The sequence below is a fragment of the Salvelinus fontinalis genome, chromosome 7 (assembly GCF_029448725.1).
Source record: "Salvelinus fontinalis isolate EN_2023a chromosome 7, ASM2944872v1, whole genome shotgun sequence".
In the NCBI taxonomy this organism is placed as follows: Eukaryota; Metazoa; Chordata; class Actinopteri; order Salmoniformes; family Salmonidae; genus Salvelinus; species Salvelinus fontinalis.
This window is the reverse complement of record NC_074671.1, coordinates 34,269,493-34,287,166: the sequence shown is the minus strand read 5'-3', so window position 1 is coordinate 34,287,166 and position 17,674 is coordinate 34,269,493. Positions and strand designations below refer to the sequence as shown.

General features: G+C 45.0%; 1 pseudogene; it reads left to right on the top strand.

The window, feature by feature from the left end:
- The first annotated feature begins 2,051 nt into the window (after positions 1-2,051).
- Positions 2,052-17,674, top strand: part of LOC129860059 (phenylalanine--tRNA ligase, mitochondrial-like) — a 298,841-nt pseudogene continuing 283,218 nt past the window's right edge.

The window sequence follows — 17,674 nt, the reverse complement described above, 5'->3', positions numbered from 1 at the left end:
TTTAGGCTGCGTTTCTGTACAGCACTTCGAGATATTAGCTGATGTACGAAGGGCTATATAAAATAAACTTGATTTGATTTGTGTAATGTTTATGTCCAATGGCCGATGAGTTTTATCTATAATTTCTCTTCATTATTTATCTTCATATGACATGGATTAAAAAGGGTTTGCCAGTAGATTGTCGACCTGATTCATGATGATGACTGCAAGCTAAGATTTTGAAAGTCCAATCAAAGCTACTGTAGATATAACGTGATTTGACGTAATTTTACCTGTGGCCAATGATCTTGGGCCGTCTTGGATTGGCACTTCTATTGTAACTCTATGGCAACACCCAAGGGGCTGGAATGTTCTAGCTCCACCCTTAGACTTGGCGGTGACAGTATGAGTGACAGAACACTGAGCCAATCACAGCGCAACGCTCCATATTTTCTGCTGGCTTGCCCCACCCCCACCACAGAAAGCACTGAGCTAGGCTGAAACACCTGCATTTTGGAGCTGCCTTACTCAAGAAAACAAAAAAAGAGACCATGTTTGTATGCAGATTTTTTAACTCAATTATATATTTATTTGTTTACATTGTTTGCAAACTGATATGTAACATGTATTAATGCCAAAATATTTTTTGGGGTGACAAAAACGTGGGGCTCAAAATTGAATGACGGGTCGCCATTGAATGACGGGTCGCCACACGTGCCTGATAATCTAAGAATTGATTTGTGTTGGGCCGGCCCAGGTTAAAGTTTTGCGCGACATTGTAGCCTGTATAGGCCAACACATGACCATTGCTGTGGTGAGAGAAAGAAGCGCACCTGTATCTTTCACAGAACTAGAATAAGATTCACTTTCCCTCTCTCTGCTCTGATAGACATGTCCCTGCAACTCTCACCTCTCCAGCGTTGCACTTCATTGCCGCGGTAACCCCTGATAAATTGAAATACATTTACCAAAGTTATAGAATTACTCCCGTCTGTTCAGAAAGAAATTCAATCTTTCAGAATACTACACCAGGAGTAGGCCTATAATTTAGCCACAGCGGATCAATAGCATATTATTATTTGTTTTTGTTATACAATATGTGAGTCTTCACACACTTAGGTCTATGCTATTGATGCGTTTCAAGAAAAGGTCGTTTTTATTGATCTCAGATTCTCAGTTTGTCAGTGTCAAAGTAGCCTTTCATTTTGTTCATTTGTGAAGTATTAAAAAAGATTCTGCTAAAGTCTCCAGCCATCGAAAATAATGTACATTTGCACGGAATGCATTTATAAAAGGCCCATGTATGCAATTTATGCAAGCACCTCTACTCTACTGCTCTATGCCAGCACGCAAAACCGATGATATGTATGCAATCCTTTATTCAACTTTCTTTTCTATTACCTCAGAGGCCCCCCTCTCGGTTAACTTTTTGTTCCGGCACCTCCCAATTTACAAGTTAAGTACTGGGGTTAGTGTTAGGAGTTAGGGCTAGGTTTCGTTTTGGGGTTAAGATTAGGGTTAGGTTAGGGTTTAGGGAAAATTGAATTTTCAGTTGTTTGGTCCCCTTAAGGATAATAAAATAAATGTTTTTGAGGATTGGTGGGGTTGCAGTGTATGTTTGATGGAGGGACTGTGTGTGTATGCTCGTGCATACAGCTAGTGAGTTATGCTCATGCGGGCCACACCTTGTACAGCCTACGATTTAGATCTGGCAAAAGCTTTCCAGATCAAGAACCATAATCCACTTTGCTGCAATGCCCCTGCAATGCAACATCCTTTGTCCTTAGTCTCTCAGTACGTGTGTGTATGTGTGTGTGTGTCCCTAGTGTCGGTGTGTATGTGCGTGCGTGCGTGTGTGTCTATTTCACCATTGCGTGCCAGCAAGAGAAAGTGAGAGGACCGTGGAAGAACGAACTCAGATCCCCTCCTCTCAGCTCATGAAAAATTGCTGGGAAAGGGCAAATATTTGAGAGCAGCCGATCGAGCGCTACTGTTAGTCCCTAATAAATACAGCTCAATTCTCCCAGGTGCTCCAATGCGGTCTTCTCCACTGAAGCAAACCTGCCTGGCAAATGCTTCCAGATGTAAAGAGTGAGAGAAAGAAAAAGAGGAAGAGAGACACAGGGTTGATTGAATTAAGCCGTTCTTAAATGAATCGCTGCTTTTGCCTGCAGTCCATTATTATAGCTGTGCTCATAAATGTAATGTGATACGTACGGGTATATATTCGATTTTAGATGAGCTCATAGTGTCTGCCCTGCAGAAACGTCTACCCTCTTGCCGGAGTGTTCATCAGTTCATTTATTTGCCTCATGTAACCTCAAACACAGAGATATTATTTAACTAACATCTTAGGGCTAGGGTCCTTTTTTCTCAATTTCCGCCTGACTGACGTGCCCAAAGTAAACTGCCTGTTGCTCAGGCCCTGAAGCCAGGATATGCATATAATTGGAACCATTGGAAAGAAAACACTTTAATGTTTGTAGAACTGTTAAAATAATGTAGGAGAATATAACACAATAGATATGGTAGGAGAAAATCCACTCCTACACTTGTGACGACTTCACCAATGTGACCAGCAAGATCCTGGCCAAGGTGGGCCGCAACCTGCACAACCAAGCCCACCATCTTCTCTGGCTCATCATAGAGCAAATTAAAGCCCACTTCTACCGTGCCTACATCATGCGCTAGTGCAACCCGCTGTTCTCGGGCCACGACAACCTCAGTCCGGTGGTGACCACAGAGCAGAATTTCAACAGCCTGCTCATCCGGCCCGACCACTCCCTCCGGAAGCGAGGCGACAGCTACTACCTCAACCGGGGCACCATGCTGCACACTCACATCTCGGCCCACCAGAGGGAGCTGGTGTGCTCGGGACTGGACGCCTTCCTGCTGGCGGGCGAAGTGTAACCGAGGGACAAGATTGATGCCAGCCACTTCCCCGTGTTCCATCAGATGTTGGGTGTGCGCCTCTTCTCTAACCACCAGGTTAGTAGAGGGCTTTTCACACTAATGAGCCGAACCAAGCCAAGGCAAACCAAGCTGCATTGAGTTGATCTGGGAGTTCATCCACCATAGTTTCTGGAACCCTGCTCACAAGGACAATGTGAAGAAGAAGAATGAAGATGAAAAAAATCATAGCAAGAGGACAGCTTGGTTCAGGTGAAAAGGGTATAGGGTTATAGTAAAGGAGAACTAGGGAGCTTCAGTATCATGTCCCCATAAAGCTTTTGAAATCAAAACCAATGCTGATGGAGTTAAGGTACTGGAACATTTAAACTAAACATAACACTGCCATGAGTAGCTCCAGTTTTATTGATTCGCTTCTCCTCCAGACCACAAAGTCAAGACCTTCTGTGTAGGGTCACAACAAGCCAAAGAGTAGGACTCAAATGTAAGATGAATACAGTATCCCATTGTTACACAACGTGGAGCGCTACAGTTTTATCGATTGCATATAATTTGCTGAGTACTGCAAAGACATTGAGATGTAAACTTAGATACACATACAATAGTTAATTCTACATGAAGTCCAATCATCAGCCATATCAACAGCATTAGCAGCAGTGTTGTTTTGAAGAGTTGTCTCTGAAGTATGTGTGTGTGTGTGTGTGTGTGTGTGTGTGTGTGTGTGTGTGTGTGTGTGTGTGTGTGTGTGTGTGCATGTTTTTCAGCTGCTTGCCAAGGTTTAGAGCGGAGAGGACCAGTCTCTCTTCGAGAGCAGGGTGCGCCGGACCCCTCAGAAGCAGGAGACCTGAAACAGACCCTTGACCGTATGGTCAGACACCTGTTTGGAGAAGGTAAACAACGTTCCAAGTTTATGGATACCCACGTACCCACAATATTGATACCCCATGGTAGTCAACATAATTCTCCATGTAGCGTTCACCTACCAAGGTTCTGTTCCAATACTTCTTCCCTTCCTTGAAATGGTCTGGCATGACTGCATTGGTGAAAGCTTGCTAGATTAACTCTTACGGATTAGATGAACTCTTACGGATTTTAAAGGATCCATTTAAAATGGTTTTAACAGGCCCATAGTCCTCTTAGGCCATTGGTCTCTTGAAGGAAAGGATACAGGGAAATGTAACTTTTTGATAATTTTGGCATCAGTCCCTCGCCCTTTGTCTCAACCTGTTCTTTCCTCTCCTCCATCTCCCTTCATCCTTCTCATCTCTCTTTTCTGTGCCAGAGCTGGAGATCCGCTGGGTGGAGTGTTAGTTCCCCTTCACACATGCCTCCTTTGAGATAGAGGTGCATTTCCAGGATGACTGGCTGGAGGTGTTGGACTGTGGGGTGATGGAGCAGGAGCTGGTAAGCATGGCTGTTGACACACATGCAAATATACACAGACAAATGCACACACTCATGCACATGGGGCCGCAGGTAACCTAGCGGTCAGAGCGTTGAGCCAGTAACTGAAAGTTTGCTAGTTCGAATCCCCTGCCAACCAGCCGACTATGTAAAACATCTGTCGAACTGCCCTTGAGAAAGGCACTTGACCCAGGGTCGCCGTCAATAATGGCTGATCCCTGGCCGTGACCTCACTCTCCAAGGGTGTCTCAGGGGGAGTGGGATATGCAAGAAACACATTTCCATTTCACACCTCACACTTGTACATGTGTGAAACAGGACAAATATAAGCACCCCCATATGCGCAAACACTCACACACGAACGCATACACACAGGCACACACTCATTCACGCTTGCAAACACACATGCACGTACTGTATACACAAACATGAACTCGTACTGTAGGTCTTGCATACACTTACTCTTTCTCTCTCACACACGCACGTACGCATGCACACACTCTCACACACATGCTTTAAAAAATACCCTTGCGCGCGCGCACACACACACACACACACTGGCAAACACACACACACACACACACACACACAGGCAAACACACACACAGGCAAACACAAACAACCAAAACAACAGATTACTCTTTACAGATTTGGATCTGCGGTACTTAAGAGATAACTCTCGCTGTTTTGCCCTTGAACAAAGCTGTGTGCTGACGTGCCTCAATAAACATCCCACTTGTCTAGAAATCAATAATACATGAAATGGACGCCAAAACAACATGACTTCTGTTTAGCTATAGTGTTTGCTCTCTCCCCACACAACGAAGGCTGTTGTGGCTGAGGTCGTTGAGGTCAAACCTTTCTCCTCTGTCTTCGACCCTGCTGCAGTGCAGTCACACTTCCTGCCTCCACCAGCAGATGGCAGTGTTGTGCAACTGAGGGGTGCAGGTGAGCCTGAGGGTGGTGGGATTCCTGTTTGGGGAGTGTGTGGACGGAGACACTCTCTGTGGCCCCAGGGGACGGGGTCTGGTTCAGCGGCCCAGACAGAGGCTTGTTCCGGGGGGAGAGGACCTTGAATGACCCCCTTGCGCTTCAACAGTAGCTTGCAGCCAGCGAGCCTGCCATCCCTAGACTGTTACTAAAGGCATTAAAGAAGAGGGAATATGTTTGGAGATCTCCTGATTCCAGCTCTGCACTACAGTGGAAAAACCCTCTTAACACTCAGCCCCTAGCCTTTCACCTCCAGACACATTGATTAAATAGTTATGTCCAATTGGCTCAGGCTCTGCCTGCTCGTGACACTGTTCCACAAGTGCCTAAATCACATTATAGAGCCAAACTGAGCCCAGCCAAGCTGTATTGGGCTGGCCTGGTTACGCCTCCACTATAGGTGCTGGAACCATGATGTAAAGGACAATGTGAAAAGAAAATATATGGGCCAGAACAGTATGCTTTGGGTCGGCCCTATAGTGTGAGGCAAAAGACGTTTCACATTATAGGGCCAACTGTTTAGACAATGTTTAGACTTATATTGTCTCAGAAGCCCAAACTTCTAAGATACCATTCCAAAGCCTGGGAAAGTTGTGTGTAAAAATAAATGTGTCTTAAAAAAGCATGTATAAGATAGGAAAAAGTAATTCTACTCTGTGAGCAATGCTACTCTATGTGAAAGGTCTCTGAGTTTAATGCGAGAGCACTGGCAGGTTTAACACTGTTGTGTTGTTTTAATGAAGCCGTCTTATTGTTCTATTATGAGCTATGCTGGAGCACACCGTTGAATGGTCCAAAACAAACAACTCCATTCCAATCTTGTGGATCAGACTCTAAAACATAAGGCTCCATTCCAAGATTGTGTGTTGGATGCTACAAAACAAACGGCTCCATTCCAAGATTGTGCGTTGGATGCTACATTACTCTCCCTGAGTGCTGAGTGCTCCTTCCAACATGCCTTAGTTGATGGGCCCGGAGTTTGGAAGTGTGTCCACTTGTTGGTGCAGCCATCATCTGGCTTATTTTGGAACCTACCGCCGACTGTGCTCTCTGGCATTTTGAGGGCGTCAATAATTGAACACCCCTGACCTCATCCCAACAAGACACTCTGTTTTGTTAACCCCCCCCAAAAAGGAGAAAGACAAGCATTTTTTCCATATTTAGTTTTCTCTCTCTCGCTTTCCCTTTCTTTCTTTCTCTCCCTCTTTACCATTCTCTTACTCCCTCTATATTTCTCTCTCTATATATTTCTCTCTCTCTCTTTCTTTATTTCTCTCTCTCTTTATATATATATTTCTCTCTATATATATATTTCTCTCTATATATATATATATATATTTCTCTCTCTCTATATATATATTTCTCTCTCTATATATATATATATTTCTCTCGTTTTCTCTCCCATTTTCATTTTGGAGCAACTCACAAGATTTCGGTGCAATTTAGCCGGAGGGACTGTAGAATCAGTGATGTAGAATCAGCACATCCAAACCTATTTCTGACATGGCGCCTCCTTAAAAATAGCTTTTTTGTCAGGGCATTGCGAGAGTCTCTCTCTCCTTTTTTTATTTTGTTTAACAAAGGAGACATCCCTTGCAATACTATTTATACTTCATCTCTCAATTTAACGTAGGAGGGTCTGTGCAAAAAGCCTTTTTGTCTTTATGACACTGCTACTGGGGTTAAATTGTTGTATAAAACATTTGTCATGCCATTTTCTGTTTGTTATGATTCATAAAAAGCAATGCTACTCTGTGAGCAATACTACTCTATCTTTGAAGAACTCATGTTGAACCCGCGGGATGTAGTTTGGGGGTGCTGCGATCTTTCGCCAACGGACAAATATGTTGGTCTGCTAATACAGGACTAGTAGCATTTTTGGGGGTATATAATACAGTACCAGTCAAAAGTTCAGACACACCTACTCATTCAAGGGTTTTTCTTTATTTCTACTATTTTCTACATTGTAGAATAATAGTGAAGACATCAAAACTATAAAATAACACATATGGAATCATGTAGTAACCAAAAAAGTGTTAAACAAATCAAAATATATTTTATATTTGAGATTCTTCAAAGTAGCCACCCTTTGCCTTAATGACAGCTTTGCACACTCTTGGCATTCTCTCAACCAGCTTCACCGGGAATGCTTTTCCAACAGTCTTGAAGGAGTTCCCACATATGCTGATCACTTGTTGGCTGCTTTCCCTTTACTCTTCGGTCCTACTCATCCCAAACCATCTCAATTGGGTTGAATTCGGGTGATTGTGGAGGCCAGGTCATCTGATGCAGCCCATTACTTCCCACGGCTATGGTTGAACCCCTCATTTTTTGTGTTAACTTTGGAAATTGGTCAATCAGAATAGGTGAGTGTGTTGCTGGTGTGATTTATACTATATAACGTTTAATATTCCTTGTTTTTTTTGGATTTGTATTTATTATTGCTCCCCATTAGCTGCTGCCAGAGTCTATTTTGGACTTGGAAACTGTGACGAGACCCCTGGTGGCATTTCTTGTGGGGTATGCATGGGTGCATGAGCTGTGCGCTAGTCGCTTTAACAGACAGCTTGGTACTTCCAACATGTCAATCCCTCTCACTAAGACAAGTGGTGATGCAGTCATCCTCCCCTCAGCAGCCTCCACTGTTACATTATGACTTCCAACACCCCTGGGACATTGTACATTAGCAGCAGCACTATGACAACTCAGCTACACAATGGTAGGGATTATCTGAGCAGGTCTTGGGTCACTAATAAGTAATTGTCTCTCGCGGCCAGGCAACAAAATTATTTGGGTGGACTCCGTCATTGCTGTAGATCATCTTCCGTTTCTGAAAGGTGTCAAAGTTATCTATAAAAGTTATGCCAACAGAGCTACAGTAATCCTTTAGCCAGATGTGTAATGCCAGAAGCTTGCTGAATCTTTCGTAGCCGCGTCCCAGCAATGGCACAGGGCCTGAAATGATCTGCTGTTTTTTGGAGTCTTCCAGAGCTAGAATCAGTTCTTTAAAACTCGTTTCAGCAGTTCTGAGCTAGCCCTCCTAATGCCGTTTTGTCCCCGCATGGACTACGACAGCATCAGGACCCAGCAGCTGTCACAGAACGGTAGGAAGTAGCCTTGTAATTTCCTGTACTCGTGCTCAAGGATAGCACAGGGTTTTTGACCCGGGAACCGAGATATTTCTCATCATAGAGCTGCCGATGATGACAGTTGGTGAAATGGCCGAGGAGGTCCAGTTGTTTTTCCGCCTAGAGGGGTTTAGGAGACCCCTCGAGGACCGATGGGAGGTGAGACCCGATAGACGCAAGCCAGCCATATAATCGATTGTGGCTGACGGGGCCGGCGTCTCGCACCCTCACGGTCCAATGAGGGGAGAGCTCTGAAGATCTGAACCTGAGATAGGATCACCCTGGGTTGGAAACAGGGTAGAGGCCGATGGCACTGCAACCTCCGAGGCCAGCGGGGGGAAGCTGTTTTATGTCTGGATTGGGCTTCCCAAAGCCAAAGAAGCCATGTTCACCATTGACCACTGCTTTCCAGTGGGCCTACGATGGATGATGGGATTACATTGCTGGATAGTGATCGGAGACTGTGGCATCCGCTAAGTCCTCTAGAAGCGTCGTTCCTGTTAAATTTTCCACATTCGGGGGAGACTTCCTCAGTGTGAGGTCTCTGTGAAGCACAGGCCAGTCAGTCAAAGATGGTGACAGGGCTGTGATTCTCTCACCGTATTAGAAGTGTAGAGATGGTGGAAGTGCAACGTGGAATTTTGCTTGCTTTGGCAAGACAGCTGTATCCCATAGTCCTCCGCACAGTGTCCCGGAAAAGAGGCATGGTGAACACAACTCCTACAACGCAGGAAGCATTCGCCTCTTCCTCTGAATGAGGAGGCCTCCATCCAATCAGTTATCTTCGTTAGCTTGATGGCTAGCAGCTTAGCTTGCTTGCTAAAGTTACCAACTCTTTTAAGCAGGCTTTAAACTGTCTGTTAAGCGGGATTCCCGGAACAAGAAATAGCTAACTGTTGTGTCTTAAGGTGCTCTGACAGATAGGTGTACACGTAACATCTTCTTGTATCCACTGAAAACGGCATTTCTTCATAAAGGAAGCACTCAAGAGCTTCACTTCCTGTTTACATCTGGTAAAAAAAGGTACTATCCGAATGGGATTCATATTTTCCAGTTTCGATACCGGGAATAGTTATATTTATCCTGAGAGTCCCGAGAAATACCGCAAGTGCCCATTTTAAAGCGCTTAAAACCATAATATGATCCCTATGCCATGGTTTTCCCCAAATGAGAGGGGCGCTGCACCACCATGTTGGTTTGGCTGCGACCACTATGTAAAGATTTCAGAGCAAATTAAATTTAGATTTAGTAATGATAGAGTAAGTATCATTGATCGCCAATTACATTGTTGTGAATTGCGAAACAGCCTGTTCATGAATTCCAAGCATTATAATGTTCCTCAATTAATTCAACGCATTTCAGCAGTGGGCTGTCTCGAAACAGAGTGCGCTCAGGACGCACAGAGCGCACCCAGAATATAGAATTGCCGACTCATACAAACGGTGTAATGGCAGTCAAATTACAAAAAGTCAAATGACTAAAGTTGCCTAAGCTTGCTAGATAACCTCCTTCAACGAATGACAGAATACCTCCTATATTTGTCAAAATTGAGTTGATGATTATGCAGATCAGCTCATGAATAATGAGATGATGCAAATACAATGAACAAAAATATAAACCAAATGAGCTTCAATGCCATACAACACTCCTTCCGAGGCCTCCAACTGCTTTTAAATGCAAGTAAAACTAAGTGCATGCTCTTCAACCGATTGCTGCCCACACCCACACCGCCCGACTAGCATCACTACTCTGGACGGTTCTGACTTAGAATATGTGGACAACTACAAATACCTAGGTGTCTGGTTAGACTGTAAACTCTCCTTCCAGACTCACATTAAGTATCTCCAATCCAAAATGAAATCTAGAATCGGCTTCCTATTTTGCAACAAAGCCTCCTTCACTCATGCTGCCAAACATACCCTCGTAAAACTGACTATCCTACCGATCCTTGACTTCGGCGATGTCATTTACAAAATAGCCTCCAACACTCGACTCAGCAAACTGGATGCAGTCTATCACAGTGCCATCTGTTATATCACCAAAGCCCCATATACTACCCACCACTGCGACCTGTATGCTCTCGTTAGATAGCCCTCACTACATATTCATCGCTAAACCCACTGGCTCCAGGTCATCTATAAGTCTATGCTAGGTAAAGCCCCGCCTTCTGTGCTCACTGGTCACCACAGCAACACCCACCTTAGCACGCGCTCCAGCAGGTATATTTCACTGGTCATCCCCAAAGCCAACACTTCCTTTGGCTGCCTTTCCTTCCAGTTCTCTGCTGCCAATGACTGGTAAAAATTGCAAAAATCACTTAAGCTGGAGTCTTATATCTCACTCTCTAACTTTAAGCATCAGCTGTCAGAGCACTGTACCTGTACACAGTCAATCTGTAAATAGCACACCCAACTACCTCATCCCCATATTGTTACTTATCCTCTTGCTCTTTTGCACCCCAGTATCTCTATTCTCTACTTGCACATCATCATCTGCACATCTATCACTCCAGTGTTAATGCTAAATTGTAATTATTTTGCCTCTAGGGTCTATTTATTGCCTTTCCTCCCTACTCTTCTACATTTGCACACACTGGACATATATTTTTCTATTGTGTTATTGACTGTACGTTTGTTTATGTGTAACTCTGTGTTGTTGTTTTGTCGCACTGCTTTGCTTTATCTTGGCCAAGTCACAGTTGTAAATGAGAACTTATTCTCAACTGGCCTACCTTGTTAAATAAAGGTGAAATAAAATAAACAAAAAAGTGAAGTGTTGGTCCCATATTTAATGAGCTGAACTAATAAATAAAAAAATCCCTCAAATGTCTCTCAAATTTCTTTACAGCCCTGTTAGTGAGCATTTCTCCTTTGCCAAGATAATCCATCCACCTGACAGGTGTGGCATATCAAGAAGCTGATTAAACAGCATGATCATTACACAGGTGCGACTTGTGCTGGGGACAATGAAGGCCACTTTAAAATATGCAGTTTTGTCACACAACAGTATGCAACAGATGTCTCAAGTTTTGAGGGAGCATGCAATCGGATTGCTGACTGCAGGAATGTCCACCAGATCTGTTGCCAGAGAATTGTATGTTTTTTTCTCTACCATAAGTGTGTCCAATGTTGTTTTAGAGAATTTGGCAACCAGCAGACCACGTATAACCACGCCAGCACAGGACCTCCACATCCGGATTCTTCTCCTGCGGGGCGGGGGGCCTTTGGGGATGACCAGTGAGGCTTTGATTGGCTTGGCCTGGTTCCCCAGTGGGTAGGTATGGCTGCACCACACCCAGTCATGTGAAAACCATAGATTCGGGCCTAATGAATTTATTTAAATTGACTGATTTCCTTCTATGAACTGTAACTTAGTAAAATCTTTGGAATTCTTGCATCTTGCGTTTCTATTTTTGTTCAGTATAGTTTAAATATCAAGGTATCTCAATGGGGACCAATTCTGTTATAAAAATATCCATGTCTACTCTCAAACCGTTTGTTTACCACACATTATCTACCAAAGCTCTCATATGGGAAGCAAATACGAGACAGCACAGAGAAGGAGGGGATATTTTGACATGCATAGGCAAGAGACGTGCTTTGATAATGCAACCTATATACAGTATTACAGAATAAAGTTAGGAGTTTTCATGTGAGTAAGGATTTTGGGTTTCAGTGGGATTGGGATTGGGACTGGATAGAAAAATAGCCAAGGCTCAAGGATAGGAGGAGTTAACAATTCAGAGGCATGAGGACAAATGCTAACAGACTTCATGTCTGTGACAGAGATGCATATGTAATGAATTTTGCATAGACCTATCAAATGTGTGACTGTCTGAAAACTCACAATGACAGCTCAAAGAGACACATTCTTTTATAGGCTATACTGTAGGGATTTCCTGTAGGGTTTATTAACTGCATTTAGGTCGCTTGTGTAGTTCGGCAGTGTCAATTATGCGTGTGCTTTGAATTTATGCAGACTTTGTGTGAAGTAAATACGCTGGGCTAAAGGCTTCCATGCGACAACCTGTTTGTATAATGTGCTTTTACATTTTTTGCTAATCGTATGCTGCTCGCGTTGTGTATTTTGTGGAATTGCATTAGTGCCGACATTGGGGAGAAATGTTGTAATTTCCCGGGTTTTGTCATAAAAAAATTCTGGGAAATGTTCCCGGGACAGGCTCTATTATCCAATCAAACCCACACACAGTGTTTTAAATTATACCAGCAATGCAATTTGGTGTTTTTACCAACCATTGTTGTCAAACATGATTGACTTGATTATGTTATACATATAGCTGTGATTATTTTTCTTCTCACACATTTAAAGTTTTTTAAATCTTTGAAACCTAGTAGCCTTGTTCATCAGGGCACACCGTGGCAAAAGGTTTTAAAGAGCGTTGCAACGCAAAAACGAAAACTAGCATTTCTTATTAGACACGCTCAAATAGCATGTCCTCATTTTTAGTCGTTCTGGAATGTTTTCTTCCGTTTCGTGACTTTTGAACACAGATCCTTTGTGCATTGACCGTCGGTGGTGCTACTGTTGACAATCTTCATGTGGCTGTTTGTATGTAGAATTGACAACTGGTTGCAGTGGAAAATATCATCTGTTCCATTGACTGTGATTGGGATTGTTTATGGCTCTGTAGACCCTGTTCATTCTACCTGCACTGGGAAAATGAATAGGCATGCAAAACTGGGGTGACACATTATGTCGCTGTAAACTCCATCTCTAGAGCCATCAGCATGTCTGGGAGGGAGCACCCCATCCACTTTTTAGGGATACAGCTAATTCAACTAGCTTTCTTTTCCGCTGAAAACCGGATGTGGGAACTCCACTCAGGCGTCTTTTTGTGTGTGAGTCTGTGTGTCATTTTAATGGGACCAGTCCACACTGGAGTGGAGAGGGATTGCATATCAATGGAAGTGTCCCTCCGCCCTTGGGCTCTGTTGCCATGCTCTTGACATTATGCGTGGGAGAGGCTTTTTATTCAATGACTTTGTCAAACTACACACACACAAACCACGTGCCCACATATGCACACCTTTAAGTCTCTATCCCAAGTTCCCTCTCTCATTCTTCCCCTCTTCACTGCAGGGACTTTGTTAACCGCACCCTGCCACTCTCATTCCCTCTCTCTCGCTAACACATACACACACATGCACACAGACACCCACACTCTTACACACTAGCTCCTCATTCTCACTCTCTCAACTCTGTCTCTCTCCCTCTCCCCCCATTTCTTCACTGCGGCAGATCAGTGTGCCTCCCGTTTCCAAGGCAACTCCTCATTCAGTCCCCTCACACACACCCACCCTCACACACTCACACATGCAGGCACTCCCCCTTTCTCTTTGGAGCAGTGAGACAATAAGAAAAAGCTGGCAGAGAGAGAACGAGAGAGGAAAAGAGAGAGAGAGAATTAAACATGTAGCAGGGGTCTCTCTCCAGACGGGACCAGCAGCCGGGATGCCAGCGGGGGGGTTGTGTGTGTGGGTGTGTGTGTGTGTGTGAGGTGGTTATTTATTTGTCTCTCGAGCGTGACCAGCCATATGCGGAACGTGGACGAAGCGTGCCACAGGCTTGGGGTTAAGGGACGGATCAAAGGAGGAGGGATGGATGGATGAAGTAAGGGAGGGGGAGATGGGGTCTCCAGTCTCCATTAGTGCTGGCTTAGTTATTCATTAGAGCGCCGGTGTGTAATCCCCTCATACGCATCTATTCCACAGGGAGCTGAAGGGGGGACAAGGGTGTGTGTGGTGGAAGGGGTGTGCTACTGAGGGCCTCCCCAGATAGCGGCCACAGCATATGGGACCCGGTGTTACTGACGACACACGTCCCTCCCCCCTCCGCCTCAGGTTAGTCACGCCCCAGAGGGCACGAAAGGTCTTCTGTTGTGGAGGGGGAGGCACCGCCAATGTGATTAAAACCGTGTTCGGGTGACAATTAACGGCCCTTCAAGTCCCCGTGCCAGAGGGCCCGAGGGCTCCAGGGATAGCAGAGGGGCGCGGGGCGTGTGGATACGCTGGTGGGATCGAGGTTGGTTCAGGTGGTACCTTCGGTCTTAATGCCTCCCTCCCCTTTCCACACCCTTTTTTTTCTGAATAAATCATGAGCAAAGTCTGTCCCACCCCCTCTCGATGTCTCCACCCACATTACACCTTCTTCTGTCAGATTGGAGATTTTATTTCCCTTCGTCGACGGTTTACTCAATTCCCCCCCCTGACTGTCTACCCGCGCCCATCTTTTTTTTAAATTATTAAAGCCAGTTCCCCCTTGTTGGAGAAGGATGCATGGATAGAGGTAGAGGGAAGTAAAACGCTGCTGATGAGGGATTAGGGTGGGAACAGATGTAGATAAGAGGTAGAGCAACGGAAGGATCGATTAAAAACAATGCATATTTACAGTCAGTGATTGGTATCTCTACCGAGAGACAAAGATGGAGACGGCAGTATACAAAGAGAATATCTATAGACTGTAATGGAGAGAGAGATACAGAGAGGGAATGCGGGAGGGGCGGCAGAGAGAGGGAAAAGAGAGACTGGAGACAAGAAGCAACCAGTCAACGCTGTGACCCCTTATGTTTTGTTAAGGTGGCAACTCCTCCCACTCTCTGGCCCTTAACCCCAAAGCAATTGGCACGCGGCCCCTCCCCCTCCTCTAGCCCCAGTCCCAGTGGTCCCACTGGAGGCAATCACTGGTTGGGACAGGATGGAGACAGCTGGTCCACACACACACGCGCACACACCAGCTACAACCCCCTGTCCCCTGGGTTTGCAGGGGCCAGAACGAACATTTGTTTGTGCAGCGTTCCATTTCAGCCAGCTTGCCTAAACAGGGGCCAAATAGACCCAGACATTTAAGGAGAAAAATACTAACAGAGAGAGCAAGATGAATAGAGAGAGGGAGATAGGTTGTCATTGAGAGGGCAAAATGGAGGTAAAAGCAGGAGAGTCAGTGTGGCCTAGTTAAAACACCGGCTTGATGCAGTGGCTTAGGCCCCCTATTGCGCAACATGTTATATATATATATATATATATTCACTAATATGCTCATTATGCGTGTATATGCATAATTGCGTGAAAGATGATCCCGAGGTGGAGGTCTATGTATCTTTGATGCAAACTGTTCTTATTTCTTAGTGTGGAATAATTTTAGATTGTTATTCATATCCAGCTCCTTTGTCCTGTAAATACAGAGCCCTCGTGACAGATACTTTACAATACCTGCTCTTGTCCAGTTTAGATTTTCATCCTTGTGAGTTGCTATTGATTCAGTCTTTATCCATTTGTTTTGCTCTATTGAGAAGACAAAAGGCACGAAATGGGAGAGAACATTTTTGAACCAAGTAAAATTGATAAACATTGATTTAATTTTGCCACAGTATGCCTTGCTGATTTCAATAGGTTTCAATAGACCTTGTTTTTAGTCAGAACAGCCTTAGTTCAACCAATGATGCGCAGAAGCCACTGAAAGGGAGTGGACTTTGGACAGCAGTAATTCAGCTTTAAAGGTCATACCTTATGTTATATTCTTATAACTGTTATATTTTTTTACGCCTTTTTTTTACGCCTTTTCGTGATATCCAATTGGTAGTTACAGTCTTCTCTCATCGCTGCAACTCCCGTATGGACTCGGGAGAGGCGAAGGTCGAGAGCCGTGCATCCTCCGAAACACGACCCTGCCAAGCCGCACTGCTTCTTGACACAACGCTCGCTTAACCCGGAAGCCAGCCGCACCAATGTGTCAGAGGAAACACCATACACCTGGCGACCGTGTCAGAGTGCATTGCGCCCGGCCCGCCACAGGAGTCACTAGAGCGCGATGAGACAAGGGATAACCTGGCCGGCCAAACTCTCACCTAACCCGGACAACTCTGGGCCAATTGTGCACCGCCTCATGTGTCTCCCGGTTGCGGCCAGCTGCAATACAGCCTGGGATCGAACCAGGATCTGTAGTGACGCAGCTAGCACTGCGATGCAGTGCCTTAGACTGCTGCACCACTCGAAAGGCCCCCATATATTATATTCCTAATAATAGTAATATATTAGAGCTTTTCCAAAGCTCAAAGGGCTTATATTTTCTTGTGAACTCAAACGTAACATCAGCCAACGTTTTTAGTCTGTTTGAGTGGTAGTCCATTGTCATGAGCTGGAATATTGTGTCATAATATCTGCTAGAAGTTTGGAGCAATGTTGCCTTCATCTACAGTGAGCATTCATTAAATGGTCTGTCTGCTTTGTCTGTGTATGAGAGAGAGAGATTTTGTGTGTGTGTGTGTGCAGGCCCTTCGCTGACTCAGCAATCAATGGAGTAAGATATGCGATGTGAGGCGCATCGTAAACGCGGGCTGGGGAAGGAAGGATGGCGTCTGGCACCTCGCCAGCATGGGGAATCGACAGACAAGGAACAAAGCACTCTGGAAAAGGAGACAAGCTCTCGGCTTGTAAAAAGTCATTCGTAGAAACAGGGTCTATCAGTCGCGAGTCTCTGCTCAGCAAACAAATACTAGTGGTTTGAAACTGGAGAGTCAGTGAGCCAGGTAAACACGGCTTGAAATGTGTTGGTGAGGAAAGGTGGAGAACGGGGAGGCAGGGAGGGAGGGGGAGAGTCTATAGAAAAGAAAGACACTGACGGTGAGAAGACACCGTGTGCTACAGCATGGTAGCATGTGTCGCATCACCTGTAATTCACACTTCTACCCCTGCTTCGAACTGTGAAGGTGGTGTGTGTGTGTGTGTGTGTGTGTGTGTGTGTGTGTGTGTGTGTGTGTGTGTGTGTGTGTGTGTGTGTGTGTGTGTGTGTGTGTGTGTGTGTGTGTGTGTGTGTGTGTGTGTGTGTGTGTGTGTGGGAGTGAAAGCGTGTGTGTTTTACTAACACAGATGTTTATTCGCTACGAGATAGGACCGTACGCTAATGAAGATATACATGAGTGCAGCAATTATATTTAATGAGCACACGCCACTTGTGCATTGCGGCTTTACCGAGGTGGCATAAGAGATGTGCGGGGGCCTCGAAAGCCTGTTTCGCCAAAACGATGCTGTTGCGGTTGTCATGGCATTATTAGTCGATCAGCTTATTTTTGTTAATTTGTTTCCCCCGCGATGCGGTGACCGGGGGGGGAGCCGTCTGCACGGGAGCGCGAGAGAAGAGAATGCTAATTATAACGCAAGTGGCGAACAAAGACAAGGAGGAGAAGGAACGGACGAGTGGCGACACCACAGCAACTCTACTTTTCCCTTAGTCATGTCGGGCTACGG